The following is a 17,583-nucleotide window of genomic DNA, read 5'->3' as shown; positions in this document are numbered from 1 at the left end:
CCTTCATATAATTCATATTGTATTCTTATTTTTTTTGCACAGTTGAGAAAGTATATCTTTTCAAAATTGTTTATTTAGACTTTTTTCTCATAGTCTCGAGGGCTATCCTGTAGATTCCAGTATTTACCATTTTGCTGAGAGATAGCCACACCCTCAACTTCTGGACTTGTGCTATTTCTAATTATCATGGAGTCATTAATGTTAATAGGGAGGACATTCTTCAGAAGGAAAGAGTCCTCTACTGAGAGTGGGTCCAGAAAATATGTACATTATCACCTAAACAAGTATTATGCTCATAACAGTCATTAACAACTGTGGAGGCTCACACCAGGGCCCGATCCCAGGGATAGAAACCATGTCACTGTGTCCCCACCAGGGCCACACTGGCCTCAACAGTCCACTAAAACTTATACTTGCAGTGATACTAAAAAGAGGGATGGGGATTCATCCAAGAATACTAAAAACACATACTTCCAAGCTTGGATAAACTTAGTGAAAGAGATGGGAAGGGTGTGATTTAGTTTCTTTATGTAGGTTTGTTAAAGGATATCAAGAAATTTTCTCTTACTGATTTGTCAGAGAGAATCACTATAGATTGTATTAATAGTGAAAGTCAGTTTTACCTATACAAGCTTAGGGAAGGTAGGCATTCTAGGGTGATAAAATAGTGTTCACAAAGATCCAGATCCTTGAACACATAAGTATTTGTCTTCAAGATATGAAAATAGGGACAATGCATCTAGCTAACACAAAGGGAGAAGCATGCAAGTCTGTATTCTCATAGATGGTCAAAATACTTCCCAGTCCACTTGTTCTTCTCTAATATGATGCTATGAGTCCTATTTTATAAGGTTTTGTTTATTTCCCTTGTCATCCTGGAATCTCAGTAAGCTATGTAATTCAGAGCAATTAAGGTACCTATGTCAATGGGTATTTGTGGTGTAGCTTTACTTTGTCCTACTAGCATATACTTCTTTGTACTTGGAAGCCAGAATCTGTGTAAGAAGAATGACTACTCTGAGAACATTATACATTTAGAATCTGAATTCTGGAATACCATGAAGTGAAACATTCCTTTCTCAATGATAATTAGAAAAGCATGTATAGATAAATATAAATTATCCAATAAGAAGAAATGAAATATGTTTACTCTGAACATACTTAAGCAAAGTCAGTCAGAATTACTTGTGTTTGACAGAGACTTGGAAATAATCAGTAAGTGGTTGTGTTCATTGTTTTTATTAATATAAGTGTCACATATGAATCTCCACAAAATACTTACTTTTGACTTGAGGTTTTAGAGATTTCAGTTTCCATTTAGCGAACTGTCAGTCTGAATCTGGCAGGGACCATGTGGTAAGACAGAATACCTGACTCCTGGTAGCCAAAAGGAAGTAAAGTGACAAAGGGGCCAGCACATACTCTTTTCTTCAAATGTGTATTGTACGTGACCTATTTCCTACCAATTAACCTCTATTTTTTCCCCACTATCTTGCATCAATGCTATCATACCACAGAACCTCATCAAGGTATTTATCCAAGATCGAATCAGCCCAGAATTATTGGATCATATGTTTCTTGACTGTCATAAGACAGATTCTGTATAAGGAGTGTGGCTATTAAATAGACACCTTTCAATATTTGAACCTTCTAAGGCAAAAGAAAAGCCTTATCTTCAGGTGAGTGATGATTGGGTGTTGTTGATTTAGGAAAAGGAAGGTGAATATCAACTTGAGGAACTATATTTAGCTTTGTCTGATGTGTCTGACCCGGAAGCTTGTGTTGACTTCCTAGACTGGGTTTCTCAACTTCCTCTGTTTGTGGGTAAATGTTTTATTGTTATATATGCTATGGTCATTGCAATCTCTGTTTACATACTAAATACCCCAAACAGAATTCAAATGAGTTCAAATCTCACCTACTTAAAAGGTTTAGATTTTACTAAGAATATTTTTCCACTGCTATGTTTGTCATTCAGTGCCATATTGTGTCATGATCCGAGGGTCTTCCTCAGACAGCTGATGGGAAGAGATGCAGAGATGCACAGCAAGATATTATTCAGAGAAGGAAAGAGAGAGCAAGAGAGAGGGAGAGAGAGCAAGAGAGAGGGAGAAGGGAGAGTGAGGGAGGGGAGGGAGGGAGAGGGAGGGAGGGAGGGAGGAAGGGAAGAAAGGAAGGGGAGAGGGAGATGGAGAGAAGGAGAGGAAGAGAGAGGGGAACAGGGACAGGGAGAGGAACAGGGAGAATCAGTTAAACAGGATGTCTCCTTCAGCTTCCTTCCCTCAGAGCTCATGGAACCACACAGAAGAAGGAACAGAAAGAGTGTGGGAGCCAGAGGGGATGAATGACATCAGAACAAGGCATTCTGAATCATCTGAACAAGTTACACATGAGCTCACAGAGACTGAAGCAGCAAGCACAGGGCCTAAGTACGTATGAACCATGTCCTCTGTGAACACATTATAGCTCTTAGCTTGGTATTCTTATGGAAATTCTGCTTATGATAAGGACTGTCTCTGGATCTTCTATCTAAGCTTGGGGCTGTTTTCCTTCTGTTGAGTTACCTTGTCCAGTCTCAATATGATAGGTTTTACTTTATCTCGTTACATTTTATTTTGTCATGTTTGGTTGTTATCTCTTAGAAGCTTGTTATTTTATAATGAGTGACAGTAAGGAAGGGAATGCCATGGAGAAAGGGAGGTGGGGAGAAGCTAGGAGGAACAAAGGGAGGGGGAACTATAGTTAGAATATATTGTATGAGAAAGAATCTATTTTCAAAAAGAGAAAAATAATATTGCTCCATACATGCCCATTAGACTGAATTTTGTATTCGCAAATAGACAGCTGTGTAAATAATAAGTGAATGAACCATATATATTTCACATAGCAGGGACTCTTATGTTGTAAAAAGAATGTGTTGAACAAGAGAAGCCCCATACCCTCTTCTCGTGAAATCTACAATCTCATGGCAAGGAAACAGATAACAAAATAACAAGTGATTTATAAATAAAATAAAAAATGATACTGGACCAAAAGTGAATAGAGGGTTCTATAATAGCTATGGATTGGTATAGAAAAGGCAATCCAGAAAGGGCCTCCCAAGTGGCAACATGACATAGCAATAAAAAGAAATGATACTAACAACTGGAGAAAAGGTACACTAGATGAATAGCTATTCAAAACTCCTGAACCAGGAAATAATTGGGTTTAGGTGCCTGAAACAGTTGCTTTCTTCCATGCACTATAATCCAGAAATCAAGGAACTATGGGTGAAGTAAGAGCCAGATGATACCTAAATTTTATTGACCTCTGTGAGGAAGTGTCATCCTATTTAAGTGCTATAGTTAGATTTCTATTCAGAGAGCTGAAAGGGAATGAAGGCAGAAATTTATCTAACTTACACTTAAAAAGTATCACTTCTTTAGTTTTCCAAGATTAACCTTTAGAAGATGCTACAGTAGATATGAAAATTAGACACCATGACATAATTTATGATAGGAGAACAAAGCAAAGCTGAGTCCTGGCATTGGTGGAGACATGAAAACAAAGGAGGGGAATGTGACAATTTTTAGACACAGAATACAGTTATAAGAGAAAAAAAATTGAAAACCTAACCACCAAAAGTACAGCCTTAAGTCATAATAATAATCAGTAACATAAAACTTATAGTTCCCATTTATTTCATGGACTCTCCACCAAACAATCATGTTTCTTGTCTTGTTTAGTCTTCATAATCCATTTGTGTAGTTAATACTATTATATCTTTTTAAAATCAAGAAAGTGAAGCTCTGGGAGTTAAGGACAACCTTCATGTTTTAAATTTTGTAAATTACTATGCTGAAGACAAACTTGGTATATAGTCACCTGAATACAGAAGGCATATTTCTGATATCATATATCAATCATATACCATATGTCATATACCATATATCAAATATCAATCATATATCATAACAATATTCTGCCATTAAAACTAGTAAATAACTAAGGAGCTGATCCGAAGACCTACCTATAAAGAGTTGGAGAATGTGGTGGCCATAAACCAAACAGAAAAGAGGATGAAAGAGAAAGGCAAAGGCATGAAACAACTAACACTAAAGTCCTTTTGAAAAATACACATAAAAACCGACTAATAGAGAAGCTTTTTACAATATACAGAAGAAATCTAAACAGAGTCAGCAAATAGCAGTGAAGATACTGCTATTAATTAGATCATATATAACTCTATGTAAAATCTCTAGTGCCAGGAGTAGGTTACTTTTCACTGAGACACTGACCTAAGGGCTCCAGTGGACATCCCTAAATATCACTGACTGTTTCCAAGGCTATTGGTTCCTCTCCACAGCCTGATGATAAGACCCTAATGACAATACTTACCTATGTTACCAAACATGGAGAAGTAAAGCTGGTGCCTACAGAAGCTTTACCCCTACTATGTCCATTCAGGGTAGAGGAAGGTACTCTTTAACAGTACCAGAGTAGAACCATGATCATCAATATTACCCAACTACAAAACCTGAAACCTACAGCAGCAACTACCTACAAGATAATCTGGTGTAATCCTGGCAAAAAAGTTATAGGAGTGATCAATGACTTTTTGATTGGATTTATGGCCCATCCCATGAGATGCAACCCATACCTGGCATTGCTAACCTGGCTAAGAACCTGAGACTAGATAGAGCATGAGGAAATCTCATACTATTATTCTATTAAAAGTACAAAGCAACAAAATAACTTCTAATATTACACTGCTATATCTACAGATCAGAGTATCACTCACCCCACATCTGAGAAGCCTCTTATTTCAGTAAATATGAATGAACACAGAGATTTATAGCAACAATTTGCAGAGAATGAGAGACTGGACACTCAGCTCTAAATGGGATATCTTTAGCAAAGCCCTCCCCTAAAGGCTCTGGAATTTATATGGAAGAGAATGTATAAAGACTGTAAGAACCAAAGTTGAATGACTCCAAGGAAATAGTGCCTTCTAAACACAATAGCACAGACGTACATATGACACCATCGAGACTGTGGCAGCACATATGAGCCCTGCTCAGGTTCATCCTAGATGGATTTCAGGCACTGAAAGGAACAGGTGGATACTGGGTCCCTCTAGATCCATCCCTCACCTACTGCTATTTGTAACTGATAACCAATGACAAATAGCAATCCAATTATTTCCAATGACATGTTACAGGCATATCAACCTCTCTCACAAGTAGGCTTCATGCCCAACAGGATCTGGCCAATGCAAAATGAACTAGATGCTTTTCCTGTGAAGTTTTTATTTTGTTGTTTTGTCATGTTTTGTTTTGTCCTTTGCTTATTTGTTTTGAGTTTTGTTTGTTAGGTTTTCACTTGTGTGTGTGTGTGTTTTATGTATGAGAGAGAGAGAGAGAGAGAGAGAGAGAGAGAGAGAGAGAGAGAGCTGTCTTATGCATGTGTATTCTGTGTTTTCCTATTTGAAAGATATTGAACAGAAATTTTGCTGGTTAGCAAGGTAAGGTGAACAGGAAGGAGTTAGGGGGGTGGAGAAGGAAAATGGTCAGAATATACTTCATGCTTCTTTTTGTAGTTTAAAGAATAAAAAATCTAAGGACAATGAATAAAAACATTAAAACGCATAGTAAACGATATATAAAGAACCCACTCATCCATGAGAGAGATTGAATTGCTCTGTTACCACCACTGATCTTCTGTAGCCCTTGCATATGCACATGCTCAGAGGTATGCATGTATCTGCTTGCATATATGCCCAGAGATAGGTATGACGGGTATGCATTCTTTTCCGTTTTGCAAGAGCAGCAGATGGATAATTGCGGACCCTAAATGCCTAATCTGCTCTCCGGGACACGGGCAGATTTCTGAGCCAACAAACTTAATTGAACTTTCTATTCCAGCTGGAAAAGGTTACTGTGTTGCTGCATACACAGCCCCGCAGAATGAAAAGGTCAGCAGCTCAGTCCTCTTTGTAATGGATTGGCCAAAGGCATATTGTTTTGTTTTCTTTTTTCATTCTATTTTTAAAAAATATTCTCCACAACTGCAAGATTGTAGGACTTAATTAGGACAGTCCTTCCCTCCCCCAGTGTTTGGAATGCCTCCACATTATGCTGATGTTTCCCGGGGAGGCCGCTTACACTTCCTATGTGGAATAGATAAAACAGTTTGTTAAAAGTTAAAGTATTTGGGCTTTTGAAATCTAGAAAACATAGTCAGCGGTCCAGCAAAGGAATTTATCTAAAAGGTAACATTTGTAAGAAGTGCCCTGAAAGTTTATGAAAAGGTAAACATGTTGTAGCCTATGCCCCAGACATCTGACCATCTGATCTGGGTGAAAATTTTCATTTTACTGCCTGAGAAGTACCACTACTCTATGTGCTCTGGAACAATTCTGATGTATCCATCTGATCCCAGGTATAAACACTAAGCACCCTTCCTCTATCACCCTATCTCAATACAACCAGCTAAACTGTCCTAATGATTAAGTGTCTCAGTAATGACCTTATTTAACAACATGAGAAAGAGCAAAGAGATCGAAGCCATGGAAAAATAGTTTCAACTGCTACTGCTCAGAAAATCAGATTTCAGGCCAAGTGCCCTTATGCCACTGGGTAACCACTACAAAGACAATAAGCCAATGACTCTGCGGCCTTGCATGCTAATGTTTATTCACAGTAACTAAGTTATGAAAATGCCTGGGTGTCTATCAACAAAGGAATAGACCAAAAAAAAAAAAAAAAAGAATACACATTACATACACCATGAATTTTGCAGCTATAAAGAAAATGAAGTTATGTTATTTTCAGAATAGTAGACGCAACTAGAAATAATCATATTGAGCAAATTAAGTCAGTCTCAAAAAGACAAATATCACAAATATTTTCTCATTTGTAGATCCTAGATGTTATATAGACATATAAAATTATGTATCTACCAAGACATGAAAGCAGAAATTAAACTAAGGAACAGAAGGGACTAAGAGTGGGACAAGAGGTGAGAAAAAGAGTATTGATGAACAGATGGATGTGCTCAAAATACACTACAGTCTTACCTGAAACTGATTATATGTGATCCAGTACAATACATTTTTAAAACATAAAAATATTATTACATTTTAAATTAATTATTTTAAAAAATTATGCAGAGATACAATTATATTTGCTAGATGCACCTAAAGTTCCCACCGTTGCTGTCACCAACGTATCTCCAAATTCCAAGTTCTTTGCTCTTGATTTTTTAAAAATAATACCCATATATCCAGCTAGTGCTGTACATGGATGTGAGGTGAACCACATGGGCAGAGGCAACCTAGCAGAGGTCAAACCAATGGAAAATGTGATTCTTGCCCTAACAGTCATCATTTGCAGGGATCTTCACATAAGAGTAGAACCTCAGCAACTCTCCTTTTCTTCATGCTGGAATTTTAGGTTTCTTGGTTTTACATAGATCTTGTACAGTTATTCACAGCTCCTGGAAGTTTGTGCATGGAGCAAGTGTATAATGTTTAGAAGGAAGCATTTGTTAGCACTCCTCATCTGTAGACTCTTACATTCTTTCTATGGCCTTTTCTGTGATGTTACCTAAATCTCGATGTAAAGAAGATCGTTATAGATAGCTGACTCATGGCTGAACACTCTCTCACTATTCAGCACTTTGACCAGTTATGAGTCTCTATATTAACCACTGTTTACTGCATAAAGCTTCAATAAAACCAACATAAATCAGAGCAACATAAATCTATTAGTATAAGCATATATATATGTGCTTATACCAATAGATTTTTTTTTTGTACATATTGGTGACTGTATAAAAGCATTTAGCAAAAGGACAAACAAAAAAATATAGTATATTCTTCCCTAGGTCCTAAGACCTTTCAGATATGGGATTTTTGTCATATTTACCTTACCAGGCATAAATTTTGTCCTCTCAAGCTGTCACTAAATCCAAACAGAAAGTGGTTGGATACTCCAATAGGAGTCTTGCTACTATTGCCATTACCGATACTGTATTGCCTGGCTATCGGTACTAAAGCATACAATATCCAAAGCTAGGAATAACCACTGATGTCTTTTCTTTCCCACTATCCTACTTTCCAAAACTATGAAAGCTAATTAACATCAAATTTTCTGGTGTTTCAAGGTAGATTTCTATATGTCTTTTGATAAATCAAATGGAGTAATGCCTTTCCTCAGCATTAAATTCTTTCAAACTAGTTGCCGTGGTCAACCAAGAGCAATGGGAATAGTGTTTTGGGGTGGTACCTCTGTGTCCACCTGACTGACAACTCAAAGTGTGGTAACCATACCTAGCACTGAAAATTTTCATTTAATAAACCATGTGTTTTAGGAGCAGCATTGTCCACCTATATATGATACATTTGCTCAAACTTACTTTTTAAATTATATGTTTTTCTATCTTACAAAGGAGTAAGTTCTCATAAAGCTTCTTCATACATTCTTAGTTTGGTTAATCCACACCATCCACCTATGCACCCTTTCCCAATTCCCTACCCTGCTTGAAAATTTAACACCTAATATGTATACTCTGTTCATTCCCATCAAATGCATTTTAATTTCTTCCTTTATTTTACTTTTTTTTCAACTTGGGTTGTAAGACTCAAATTTTCCATATTCATTTTTTAGTGCAGCCTTCATTTTGATTTGCCTTTTTCCAAACCCCTCATTTAAGACGGAGTTCATGTTTGAGTGCCTACTTGAGTCTGGAATCAATTCATAGATACATGACCTCAGGGCATTGTGATAATGTTGAAGATAGACTATTCCCGATGTCAAATATCCAAAATGGTGTTGTGAAGAACACAGAGGACATTTTGTCACTGTAGCTCCAGAGGATAGAACCTGATATTGGGACAGAAGCAATGTGAAATCAACTCCAGGAAGCTGTAGAAAGTAGCCATTTCTAATAATTAAAGAGGGAATTAAGCATGGCTTGAGGGATTGAGCTCCCTACTTTGGAAGTCTTCAGAGACTAGAAAGCAGCTTACCAGAGAGGCTGTAAAACAGATTGAAACATTCGTAGAATGTTGGATTATATAGCTAATTTTTCCCATTGTATTCTATACCCAATTAATGTTCAATAAATGTCAAAATAATATATCTCTTGATTTGCTGCACTTACTTCCTACAGGATTTCTCAAATGAGTCCCTTGTGACCTCTTACTTGGATTTCTGGAGTAGTTTTTGATGGGGCTTTCTTGCTTCCAGTTTCTTCTGTCATTAAATCTCTCATTTATGTGGCTGCACATAATCTATTTAAAATGCAAATATTATCATGTTATCTTGTGAATGAATTTATTCTCTATTTAATACCTTTAACTGTTTTTATTGTCTATAAAATAATTGTCAGTCTCCCTTGTCTATTATACAATACCTCTGTGATCTACACACTGCTTAATGAGTTTCAGCACTTGAAACTTCTCTTACAGTAAAGTAGCAGCCTTGGAATTCCTTTCATATAATAGTGTACAAAAAACCTCTATGCCCTTGTTTAGAGTACATTGTCTACTATGTATGTGTATATATACTTATATTTATATATACACACACATATATATATCGATATACATATTGATATATATATTTATATTTTTTTACTTGTTATTTTATGTGATTTGTTTGAGAAAGGATCTCACTTTGTAACCCTTACACTCAATATCATTCTGCTTTACCTTCCCAAGGGCTAGAATTACAGGAATGTACATATACCATGCCTCATTTTACATTTTTCCCCATCAACCTTGCTAACTATTACCTACTAAGGCTGCTTTACATTACTGTTGGATAGGAGTTTCAAGTAGTGAGAATTATTAAGTTGTATGTAGGTTATAAAACCTCACTGTATAGCAGGCAAAGGGAAACTGACAATTTAGTAGACCATAAAAACAGTTATTAAAGATTAATTTTATCCACAAAAATTTGGTCATATTTGCATTTTAAATAGATTGTCAGTAGCCACATAAAGAAGAGATTTAATGACAGGAGTAACTGGAAACAAGAGATTCCTATCAAAAGCTACTCCAGGAATCTGAGTAAGAGGTCTTAAAGGCAATCATTCTAGAGGATGTCCTCCCCCAACTAACTCAAGTTGGAGTGAAAATGAAGAAGCACAGGCTGTTAGTTATAGATGAAGGAATTTACTTTGATATCTTATGATTACAATAAAAGGAGAGATGGTTTGAAATTTATACTTAAGGGATATATTTCCAAAATTACAATGGAAACTTGAGATGTGAGTGTGTGTTTACATGAGTTTGTGCTTAAGTGCATGTGTGCATTTGAGTAAATGTGTGTATATGCATGCATATGTGTGTTCTAAAGAATCACTTAAACCACTTATTTAAGAATCTGTATGTGTGCGATGGTATGTAAACACAGGACAGACAAGTATATTGGATCCCCTGAGACTGGAATTACAGGTGGTTGTGAGCTATTATTTAAGTGATAGGAATTGAATCTGGGTCCTCTTGAAGAGTAGCCAGTGCTCTTAACCATTTATCCTTCTCTCTAGCACCACTAATTTACATTTTTTGAAATAATATTTTTATTCTTGGGAAGAAGTATAAATTTATAAAATTATATTGATCATATTCACGCACCACCATCTCCCTCACTTTCCTAAAGTCCCCAAATCCTAATTACAATTTAAGATTACTGGGTTTTTTCCTTGAGTTTAACTCATTTTCTTATACTTCAGTTTCCTGAATTATCATGAGAACATCTTAAACATTTAATTTTTAATTCTGTATACATTGACAAGATTTTTTTAAATACATAAAATATAAAAAGTAGATAAAATACTGAAAGTCATATATGCATGTGTGTGTGTGTGTGTGTGTACATTCATTCAGATTGAAGACAATCATTGAAACCTGAGTTTTGCAGAGCTTAAGGACAAGGAAGGATCCATGTCATTCAATCTGCTTCACAATGGACTAGTTCCATTCTAAGAATAAAATGATGTCATTTTCTGGCATGAGTTGCTTCTGTTTCCCATAAAAATTTTGGCTCAAGACAGGCTGGCTCACTAGGTGAAGTTCAAGATTGATTGGTTATTGGTTTCTTAATCCAGAGATCAGTTGAAAGGAGACATACACCTTTCCTTCCTTTTCCTGATGACAAATCCCCAGTTTAATACATTCCCAATCTTCACCCAACAGAGTTTTAGTAGTCAAAATGAATTTTTGTCAATAGTGTTTGTGGTTTTCTTCTTTTATCCTTGGAAAAACACAAACACTGAATATAACCCATCATTGTGAGGAAATTATTTGAGGAGTAACTGCTGCTGACAATTAACCCTGTGTGCCATGGCTGAAATAAGAGACTAAGACTGAAGTCTTCTTATAAAAGAAAGTTCCTAGAAATCCAAATGGCAATGATAAGCATGTAGAATCTACATTTCAGCATCCATAAGAAATGGGCTGTGGAATGGTTCAGTTCTAGATTAATATTTGTTTTATTTGCAAATTATGGTTAATTGACTAGAGGAAGAGGCTTTAATCCTTTACCACTCACTATATCTATACCCACCACAGCATGAATATTGTTGGCTGTTCCATTAGTATAGGAATGTTTTCCTACTCTTCTTAAAAGGGATGAACCAATAGAATGTGGAGAAGTTACACAGTTTGTTCTAAATTTGTCTTTGAGAAAGCTTGAAGTGATGTGTGCTTCTTTCCATTTATTCCTCTTTTTGTAAACATATTAAATGAAAAAAACTATTAAAACCATAAGAACAATCATGAGATAGTGAACAGATGATGAATTATGCATAGTAAAATTTATCTCCCACACTCCAGATGATGGTTAGGCAATGCTAGGTCTGTGAGTGGGGTCATCCCATACAATTCAGATCCATGTTGATTTGCCATCTTACTGCCTATTGATAACTGAGCTCCATCAATATTAGAAGTGCCTTAAGATCAGCATGAATATGCATCTTATCCAAGGAAGAATTATAAATAACCAAAGATTCCTGTTTGAGTCACAGAGGTGGGACCTGGCTCTTCATGACATTACAGTTGGCTCACAAAGACAGTCAGTAAGTAGATCTTTCTAATTTCTGATACCTTTGTTGCCCATTTACAAATGTATTATCATTAACTCTTCATAGAATCATTATGAGTAGATTAGTATATCTCTCTAACAGAATTAAACTTAAAAATTTTGTTGAATTACATTTGTTTAATTGCATATAGACTCCAACATGCCACACCTTCTCAATGGGCTCTGCTCCACTCTCCAGCTACCCTTCCTGCACACAACTCAAGAAAATAAAGGATCACTGTAGCTCACATTTCACCAAGTACTAGAAAGTTTTAAGTTAAACTTGACATCATTATTCTATGGCTAGAAAGAGTTAGAATCCTCATTTCCCTGAAGAAATATAAGACAAAATGAAACACACTATTATTATCACCACAAAATTAGGAGGGGGAAGAAGGATTAAAGGAGCCAGAGGGGTGAAGGACACCCAAAAACCTAATCAACTAATCTCACAGGGGATCAGAGTGACTGAACCACCAACCAAAGAACATCCATTGAATGAACCTAGGCCACCTACACATATGGAACAGATATGCAGTTGGTCTGCATGTAGGGCCATTAACAACCAGAGCAAGGGTTGTGTCTAACTCTGTTTCATGCCTCTGGGTTCCACTCCCCTAATTAGGCTGCCTTCTCAAGGCTCAATAAGAGTAGATGCACCTGGTCTTACTGCAACTTGACATGCCAAGGAGTGTTGTTATCCATGGGAGCCTTCCCCTTCTCTGAAGAGAAAGGGAAGAAGGAATGGAGGAGAAGAAAAGAGAGGGAGGGACAGAGGAGAGAGGAGGGGGAACAGTGGGTAGGTTGTAAAGCAAGTAAATTTAATTTTTAAAAGTAAGGAAATAATCCTGCCAAATAAAAAAAATACATAATTCTTTATTTTTGAGACAAAAAGTGATTATATTTCTATAACCTTCCAATATTATAATATCATAAGAAAAAATTATACTGGAATATGTTGTTTCCAAGATAATGACTGTCACATGCTTTGTGTACTAGTTAAATTTTACTGACTATAATGATACAATAATTTCAACCAAGGCTTATAGTGGTTGATCTCCAGTAAGATGCTATTATTTTACATCTGTAATTTTAAATGTACTTCTAGAAGTTCACCTATTTATTTGCAAATATATTCATTATATTTGTAAGGATTTTGTCTTTTCTATTTCTAGAAATGGAAGTTAATGTTTTCTATGTTTATAAATAAATGCTTGAATGTTACATTGAAATTTGCCTATTAATTGTTGAGTTTTGAGAGGTAATGAAACATCTTTGCTCTCGTGAGTATAAAAAATGTTTTGTAGAAAGATTTCTTTGATGAACATCTTACCTTCATCTATCTTTATAAATAGACAGTTGAGACACAGTGAGTGAAATGGCTGACCCAGTGTCACTACACTGCAAAGGAATTACTAGGCGATCCTTGATGTTGATGATATTGATTACAACTTTGATTTGAAAAGTCAAGTACAAAGTAGTCATTATATGCTAGCTGTTATACCACATGCTTTATATACTTTTTCACATTTGATTAAAAATTAAAATTAGAAGAATTATTCCAAGAATTGAAGAAATGGCAAAGGCCACAATGTCTATTGGACAGGTAGATGGCAGCACCATGGCTCACTGAAGAATTCTTGAGTTGATCTACTAAGTAATGCTAGGTTGCTGGGAGCCAAACTCAGGAAAATACCTGCTGTTCTAGAAAGACTAGTCAGTACAAGGTTAAGAAAGGACGTTCACATGTCTCAGGTCCCAGGAACTTAAAGAACTCTGGCATTTCCTTTAGCTGGTTACAACAGTGGGATGGTCTAGGGCAATAAGGATATGACAGTGGACTGGTCTTAGACAATAAGGATTCCATAGTAGGATAGCCTTAAGCAATTACCCTCACCCAAACTTTCTGGTTTGCTGTGTCTTTATAACCTGCCCCCAAAATTAAAGTTTCAGAGCTTGATCAGAACCCCAGACTTGCTCTCTTTCTTTGTGTCTCTTGTCCTTTCATTCTTTTGCCCCCTTTCCTAAGGTCTCGTTGAATCCCTGCAGGCCAGGACACTAGGTGAAATGGCTGCTGTGACTAAAATCATGCCTCTATTTCTGATTGACAGGACACTGGAAATTGACTATCCTTTAATAAATTCTATTTATTGTGCACATCCTACAAAATCTGAAGTTTCTTCCCATAGAACTTTATTCACAGAATGAACTGCATTATAATTTTGGGTGTTGAAAAATTAAAGCTCACATGGAGTAAATATTTGGAGAGATGCATCAACTTCATAATTCAAAGACAGTTAGTTATGTGGGCTTAGGTGAGAGGAATTCCTAGGCAATCTCGAAACTTGAAAATAAACTCTACTGGAATAAAATCCTATATACAATTAAATTTACATGTAGAAACCCGTGATCAAAACGTTTTGGAGATCGAGGCCAGCCTGGCCTACAGAGTGAGTTCCAGGACCAGCCAGGGCTATACAGAGAAACCCTGTCTGAAAAAAAAAAAGTTTTGGAGAACACCTGAGATGGTACAATGGGTAGGGTAACTTACTATGAAATCTGATGACGTGAGTTCAGTTCTCAGAACACACGTGGTAGAAGACAGGAATTCTTGCAAGCTGTGCTCTGTCCTTCACTTATGTGCATAGCATGTGTGTTACACAGACACACACACACACAATTTAAAAAATAACACTTAATGAATGTTCTTGATAAACACAGGTATAAGTTTTGAAAGTCAACTGCCTTGTTTCTAAATCCAATGTTTCTATCAGATCATATGCTCAGATCATAAGCTCTGTGTGGATGCTGATGAAGCTTTTCACCTCAGAATTCAAAGAACTCAGTGGTATCTAGGCCAGTACCTCTATTATGTAGGTTCAAAAAGATGTCTTTTTTTCTGATTTTATTTATTTATAAAATGATTTTATTTATTTACATTCCAGATGTTACCACTATCCCACCCCGCCTCCTACATTTTCTTATCCTGTTCCTTCATCACCCTTGCTTTCCCTCCCTACTCCCATCAGGTGACTGCCTTCCCTGGGGCCTCATGTCTTTCAGGGATTAAGCAACTTCTGCCACTGAGGCCAGAGCAAGCAGTCCTCTGCTATATATGTGTCAGGGGCCTGATATCAGCTGGTATATGCTGCATGGTTAGTGGCTCAGTCTCAGAGAGCTTCCAGGGGTCCTGGTTAGTTGAGACTGCTGGTCTTCCTATGAGGTTGCTCTCTTCTTCAGCTTCTTCAATCCTTTCCCTAATTCAACCACATACTCAGTCAGCTGTTGGTAGAGCCTCTCAGAGGACAGTCATGATGGCTCCTGTCTGTAAGCACATCACAGCATCAGTAATACTCTCAGGCCTTGTTACCCTCCCGACCCCATGAGATGGATCCTAAGTTGGGCCAATCACTGGACTGCCTTTCTTTCAGTCTCTTCTCCATTTTTGCCATTCATTTAGACAGGAACAATTCTGAATCAAAAATTTTGACTGTGGGTTGGTAACCACCTACCTCCACTTGAGGCCCTGACTATATACTAGAGGTGGAGTCTTTGAATTCCCTCTCCTCACTGTTGGATATTTTGGCTAAGGTTACCCCCACTGAGTCCGGAGAGTCTCTCACCTCTCAGGTTTCCGGTACTTTCTAGAGGGTTCATCCACTCCCCTCATATCCCACAAGGCTGCATATTTCCATTCATTCTCCTGGTCCTCCAGGCTTCTCTCCAGTCCCCTCCCCAATACCAGATCTTGTTCTTCTTCCCTACGTTCTCTCCTCTTCTGCCCAGACTGCTCCCTCTCACTGCCTTCTGTGATTATTTTGTTCACTATTCTACAGGAGGTTGAAACATGCTTACTTGGGCCTTCCTGCTTGTTAAACTCTTACAGTCCATGGTATCCTAGGTCTTCTGGTGCTGGTCGAAGTGGAGATCTGTATGTAGAAAAATGCAAATAAATCATATTTATCACCTTGCACAAATCTCAAGTCCAAGTGGATGAAGTACCTCAACATAAACTCAAATAAACTGAATCTAATAGAAGAGAAAGTGGAAAAGAACCTCAAATTCATTGGCACAGGGGAAATTTTCCTGAACCAATGGCTCAGGCTTTAAGATCAACAACTGATAAATAGAACTTCATGAAACTAAAAAGCTTCTGTAAAGCAAAGGACACTGTCAATAAGACAAATAAGCAACCTATAGATTGGGAAAAATATCTTCACCAACCCCATATCCAATAGAGGGCTTATATGCAAAATATATAACGAGCTTAATAAGTTAACCTCCAATAAACCAAATGACCCAATTAAAACATGGGGTGCAGAGCTAGACAGAGAAGTCTCAGCAGATGAATCTTGCATGGCTGAGAAGCACTAAAAGAAGTGTTCAATGGAAAAAACACAAAAGCAGCCTTCAAACATTATGTCACAATTTGAAATGTGGGAAAATACAAAACAAAACCACTGTGTAGATAAACAGTCCTTGTGACTCAGAGCAGAGCTCGGTCTCATTCTCTCTTATTGCACAGACTTCTTTCCACATGCTCTTTAGCTCTTCCTTTTCTGAATGTGGACAAGTGCTATCAGATACAACACAAATGGAAATAACAGCAGCATGGTTTGTCAAAGTCACTCCTTATAAGTTAGTAAGAAAAAAATGGGTATTCATAAAATAAGTGTTCTTCCCATACTGTACTAAATATTTAATAATATTGTTTTTAATGCAGTGAAGGTCCTTAAAGGGCTAATTTGAAGTCATGGTGACCCTTTCTTTTGTCCACTAACCAGAACTAAAATGAAGGATTCCTAAGCTTGTGTTTGTCTTTTGTGAGCAGAGAGATGGTGGGCGTGGCTCTGGTGTCTGGTGTGGAAAGCACTGCATGAGCATATAAAATTATCATTTCTTGCCATTCACAGCAGGTCCTGTGAATACGTGTTTAAATGAGGTATTCTAGACAGTGTGCTGATAATGTATTGTGTGGGTGATGATTGTAGCCCTTATTGTTAAAGAAATACATATATATAGCTGCAGTGTGATTTTTTTTTATGTATGTGTCTTGGATATGACTGGGTTTTTTGGGAGGCAAATGTAAACATTTGTTATATATAAAACACATCAAAAGTGATTAAATCAGCTATGCCACAACATTAGACATAATTATAGCGTTTTGTCCATTTCTCTTGTCCAGTATGCTGTCAGGTGTGATGTGGGGACCTAGAGCTGGGTCCTGCTACTTCATTGTTTCACAATCAGGGTTCCCACAGCAAATGGGGATGCAGGGGCTGTGCTTCCTGTTTTCTAAGCCAACCAGGAGGTTCTATTAAACTCTGTGGCCTCTATCACATGTGAGATGTCTGTCACATCTCAATGTGGCTTAATTCATTTTTCTAACTTTGTGGGGAAAAAAAATGATTCTTTGAAGTGACATTGGAGTACAAAACCAAGCCATACTTTTTTCTTAGATATATAGGTGTATGTATAACTATAGATAAACACACAAAATATTTCTTATTTCAAA

Source organism: Arvicanthis niloticus, chromosome 5, assembly GCF_011762505.2.
Source record: "Arvicanthis niloticus isolate mArvNil1 chromosome 5, mArvNil1.pat.X, whole genome shotgun sequence".
NCBI classification, from domain to species: Eukaryota; Metazoa; Chordata; class Mammalia; order Rodentia; family Muridae; genus Arvicanthis; species Arvicanthis niloticus.
The sequence above is the reverse complement of the archived record's forward strand: the minus strand, read 5'-3'. Positions refer to the sequence as shown.